We start from the raw sequence: 6,000 nt of genomic DNA, 5'->3' as shown, positions 1-6,000 counted from the left end.
ACCAGTCTCTGTTTCCTGCCATTATGCCAATAATGCGTCCAAATGGCAGGTTCACTTTGAATCTCGTGAACTAACTTAACTAATTAGTCTGCATCTCAGAGCCTTGCCCTTTGCAGGGAGAAAGCGAGGATTGCAGATGCTGGAGATCAGAGTTGAAGAGTGTGGTGCTTCAAAAGCTCAGCAGGTCAGGCTGCATCCAAGGAACAGGAGAGTCAACGTTTCAAGCATAAGCTCTTCGTCAGGAAGCTCTTCTTCATTCCAAATGTAGGTCTTATGTTCAAAACTTCGACTCTCATGCTCCTCGGATGCTGCCTGAATGGCTGTGCATTTCTAGCACCACACTCGTCGACCATGTCCTTTGCAGCTGGCCATTCCCTACCGACAATCTGTCTATCTGACAGGGTTGTAGTCACTTCTCTGCCCCACATGTGCAGCCACCTTCTTTCTCTCACCCCTTTCAAACCCCTGCTTGTGGTTTCCCCAGCTCTTGCAGCCACTCCATTTGTCTTTCTAGACTCTATTCCATCACAAACTTGCCGACAACTTCTGCCCCATCAAACATGAAGACTTCTTTTTTGTCCTTGCAGCCTCTTTATTTTCCTGACCCGCTGTAACCTCTTTCTTCTCCCCACCCTCTGTGGCCTGTTTCCTTCCCACCCTCTACCGGGCATTACTTTTCCCACCCCATTTTGATCTCCTTCAGACCCAAAACTCTGCAGCTCATTTCTACCCCTCAAAGATTCAGCCTCTTCCTTGCCCCTGTTGGGACAGCCAGTGGCAGGGAAGCCACAGGATTGCTGTCCGTGGATTTTGTTTTGGCCTATATATAGTAGAGAAGATTTTTAACTGCAATCACAGAATTTGCTTATTTAGTTCAGCATCAGAGAGCGATTATAAGTTAGAACAGTGATAGCATTGAGAATAAAGTGTATCTCAGGTAACAGATAGGACAAAACGTTTTTTCCTCTCCAGAAGTTCCCAACAGTACCCCTCCACCGATACTCTCGATCGTTTGGCTGAACTGGTCCTCACCCTTAACAATTTCTCCTTTGAATCCTCCCACTTCCTCCAGACCAAAGGGGTAGCCATGGGCACACGTATGGGCCCCAGCTATGCCTGTCTCTTTGTTGGCTACGTAGAGCAGTTGATCTTCCGTAATTACACCGGCACCACTCCCCACCTCTTCCTCCGCTATATTGACTGCATTGGTGCCACCTCGTGCTCCCGCGAGGAGGTTGAGCAATGCATCAACTTCACCAACACATTCCACCCTGACCTTAAATTTACCTGGACCATCTCTGACAACTCCCTCCCTTTCCTGGACCTCTCTATCTCCATTAGTGATGACCGACTTGACACTGACATTTTTTACCTGGATTACACCTCTTCCCACCCTACCTCTTGCAAAAATGCCATCCCGTATTCCCAATTCCTCCGCCTCCGCCGTATCTGCTCCCAGGAGGAGCAGTTCCACCATAGAACACACCAGATGGCCTCCTTCTTTAGAGACCGCAATTTCCCTTCCCACATGGTTAAAGATGCCCTCCAACGCATCTCGTCCACATCCTGCACCTCCGCCCTCAGACCCAACCCCTCCAACCGCAACAAGGACAGAATGCCCCTGGTGCTCACCTTCCACCCTACCAACCTTCGCATAAACCAAATCATCCGCCGACATTTCCGCCACCTCCAAACAGACCCCACCACCAGGGATATATTTCCCTCCCCACCCCTCTCCGCCTTCCGCAAAGACCGTTCCCTCCGTGACTACATGGTCAGGTCCACGCCCCCCTACGAGCCACCCTCCCATCCTGGCACTTTCCCCTGCCACCGCAGGAACTGTAAACCTGTGCCCACACCTCCTCCCTCACCTCCATCCAAGGCCCTAAAGGAGCCTTCCACATCCATCAAAGTTTTACCTGCACATCCACTCATATCATTTATTGCATCCGTTGCTCCCGATGCGGTCTCCTCTACATTGGGGAGACTGGGCGCCTCCTAGCAGAGCGCTTTAGGGAACATCTCCGAGACACCCGCACCAATCAACCAAACCGCCCCGTAGCTCAACATTTCAACTCCCCCTCCCACTCTGCCGAGGATATGGAGGTGCTGGGCCTCCTCCACCGCCGCTCCCTCACCACCAGACGCCTGGAGGAAGAACGCCTCATCTTCCGCCTCGGAACACTTCAACCCTAGGGCATCAATGTGGATTTCAACAGCTTCCTCATTTCCCCTTCCCCCACCTCATCCTAGGTTCTTACCTCCAGCAAAACTGTCCCCTTGACTTGTCCGGACTTGTCCGACCTGCCCAGTTCCTTTTCCACCGATCCATTCCACCCTCTCCTCCCTGACCTATCACCTTCATCTCCTCCCCCACTGACCTATTGTACTCTATGCTACTCTATCCCCACCCCCACCATCCTCTAGCTTATCTCTCCACGCTTCAGGCTCTCTGCCTTTATTCCTGATGAAGGGCTTTTGCCCGAAACGTCGATTTCGAAGCTCCTCGGATGCTGCCTGAATTGCTGTGCTCTTCCAGCACCACTGATCCAGAATCTGGTTTCCAGCATCTGCAGTCATTGTTTTTACCTCCAAAACAAAACCTGTCAAATCAAAATAGACAAGTTATGTACAAACTCACAGCAGCAGTTATCTGTAAGAACCAGCTGATAAGAGATGTTTGGGAACAGATCATTCAAAATTTCCACTCAGCAAGAATTAAATCATGATCCCACAATATTGAAGTTATTTAAGGTGAGTTCAGGAGGACAGGGATTTAGTGGCAAATCTTAGGAATTCAGACAAGATTCTTGAGCTGGGAAAACAATGGAGTTTCAGTCTTATTAATGATATTTGAATAGATGTTGTCTAAGTTAGCAAAATAGTTAGTGTAGAAATATTTAGATTAGGGACCATAAATTTCATCTTACAAACAATTTTCTAATTATTAGAATTGGCAACATGAATTGATAACAATTACCATCTTTTTGTATTTCCTGTAATGACTGCAAGCATTGGATGTAAATTAATGAGATGTAGGGACTGGTTTTAACAAAAACCTTTGCAGGAACTTCTATTCCCCATCAGCAGGGAGACTTGAACAACAAAAAATACAAAGAGGTTAATCTCATTACAGTACCGAAACGAATAAGGTCGCAAGGGGACAGAAACATTTGTAAAACAGGTTCAGTACATCCTCAAGAGTATAAATAATCACTGCTATGAACCTAATGGACAGTCTAAAGAATTCAAAATATGCTTATTGTAGTGACTTGATGGAACTAGAAAAGTGCTTGAATTTCCTTCCTATTCATGGATTTTGAATAGATGTTGTATGATATGTGTGTAAAATAATGACAATAAAGTCAATCCTGCTACTAAACTTGTGTTCTAAACACTCTTACAGTATGTAGAATAGAGGAAGTTGTAAAAGGTAGCTGCTTGACAGAGGGACTGGGTTTGTTTCACTTTTCGAAGTTGGGTAAGAGGGAAATTGCTCCCAAAACTAAAGCCTAAAGAGTTGTGGATGCTGTAAATAGCCACAAGGAGATCCAATGCACATTGAGATCCAATCACATCAAGTAGATTTCATCTTCAAATTGACAACAAGGATAAATGTGAAATTGCCCACATTAGTAGGCAAAAATGAATAATGAGAACCATTAAAATGGAGAAAGATTGGGAATAGTTGATGCACAAAGTGAACTAGGTGTCCTTGTAAACACTGGTTAGTCAAACTAAGATGCAAGTACAATAACTAGTTAGGAAACCAAGTGATATGATGAGTTTGTTGCAAGATTACTTGTGTGTAGGAGCAATAACAAATGACTACAGGTGTGAAGGGCTTTGGTGAAACAATGACCGGTCTATTGGATACAGTTTTGCTCTCCGTATCAAAGAAAGTATATATCATCATTTCAGGAATGTCCTAAATGTTCACCAGACTGATTCTTGGGCTGGCAGGTTTTTGCATGAGGAGAATTTGTGTCAAATAGGCCTGTGCTCAGTGGAGTTTTGAAGAATGAAAGTAGAGAACTAAAGGGCAAGGTTTAGGATGAGAGGGGAAAGATATAAAAGGGACATAAGGGACAAATTTTCATGCAGAGGGTGGTACATGTATGGCAAGGGCTGCCAGAGGAAGTGGTGGAGGCTGGTGCAATTGCAACATTTAAAAGGCATTTTAGATGGGTAAATGAATAGGAAATGGACTGGGTGCTGGCAGGTAGGACTAGATTGGGTTGGGACAACTGATTGGCATGGGCGGGTTGGACCGAAAGGTCTGTTTCTGTGCTATACATTTTTATGACTCTATGACTCTAACTCATTGTAATTGCAAAGACTTAAATGGGTCAGAATGATTGCATTCAGGAATGATGTTTTCTCAGGAACAGGGCATTCACAAGATTGGGTCATGGTCGCAGAATATAGAGTTAGTCATTTCTGATTATGATAATGTGAAATTTCATCACTCAGAGGGTGGCAAATCTATATAATTTTCAAAGACAATCATCTGTGAAGGCCCAGACATAAGGGACATTTCAGAAATCAAACATAATCTGATTGAATGGTGGGCTGGGTTTAATGGGTCAAATGGCCAGCTCCTTTCATTGTTTTCGATAATGTTATGCTTGTAAAATTGGTTAGTGGAGTATATGAGGTGGAAGATGTGATGAGTTTTAAACACTCTGGTGGTCGTGGCTGCCACAATTGTGCAAAGTGGAAATTTGCATAAACATAGCACCTGGGAGTTTTAACTGAGAAACTTTCAGTTCAAACGGCAGCAGAAGCTCCAGTGACATCATTGCTGCAAATATAACATTACAAAACATACAAAAATACATCAAAATAAAACAGCGTGCTGCACTTCCTCATCTAGGAAATCCAGTACAAGCTGCTACATTATATTTTCTTTTGGTTGTCAACATGGGCACGAACTGAATTGAGTTCTTTTCACAGAGAATGAGAAGCATCAGGTAGGCAGTGTGTTGATTATATTCTGGTTGACTGTGAGAATGGCAGCAGAAAGGAACATGTAGCTTACGTCTTCTCGATCTCTTATTTTGACACCCAGGTCCTGCCAAATGAAACTGATAATGGCCAGTCTTTGGATTTTACATGCTGCAACGGACATCATAATCTCTCCTGGTTTTCTGTTTGAGGTTATGTATAGTTAACAAAAACATCCTTACATTGCAGAGAATATGCATTGGTTTATATTTCTAGATTGGGAAGTAGAAGCTTGCTGCTGTACTGCTGTTTCCCATTCACTGCGGCAATCACAAAGAGGAGCGGAGGGCTTTCTTTTGCAGATCCCTTACTCTGATGCCAGTCTCGTGATGTTTAAATTCCAAGGCCCTACAGCAGATACAGCAGTAATGACAGGTGATTCTGGGGGAAATTCAGGAGGCACAACATCCCAAGGATGAAGTAACATTCAAAGGGAGAAAGAGGCAACCAATGCTGACAAGGGAGGTGAAGGCCAGCTTACAAATGAAAAAAAAAAGCTGCAATCTTCGTAAAGATTAGTGGGAAGCCAAAGGATTGGGAAGCCTGCAAAACCCAGCAGAGGATAACGATAAAGTAATAAGGGAGATAAGATTCAATATGAGGGTAAGCTAGCAAGTAATAATAGAAGAAGTTTGCAAGAGGTTTTTAAATATATAAAAGGTAAGACAAATGCAAGGGTGGACACTGAACTGTTGGAAAATGAGATCTGAAACGTCGTAATGAAGACCAAAAATATGGCAAATGAACTGAATAGAAACATTGTAATAGTCATCAGGGTGGAATATATCAGCAGCAAACCAGAACCTCAAAAGCTAATTGGGGGCAGGTATTCACAGGTAAAGGGACAGCTGGAAAGCAGGAAACCTTAGAAATGAGATAATGAGAATTCAGAAAAAGCATATTCCTGTCAGGGTGAAAGGAAAGGCTGGTAGGTGAAGGGAATACTGGATGACAAGAGAAATTGAGGTTTTGTTTAAGAAAAAGAAGGAAGCA

This window comes from Chiloscyllium plagiosum, unplaced genomic scaffold, assembly GCF_037043375.1.
Source record: "Chiloscyllium plagiosum isolate Xiang-an unplaced genomic scaffold, Cpla_swu_hap1 HiC_scaffold_18, whole genome shotgun sequence".
NCBI classification, from domain to species: domain Eukaryota; kingdom Metazoa; phylum Chordata; class Chondrichthyes; order Orectolobiformes; family Hemiscylliidae; genus Chiloscyllium; species Chiloscyllium plagiosum.
The sequence above is the reverse complement of the archived record's forward strand: the minus strand, read 5'-3'. Positions refer to the sequence as shown.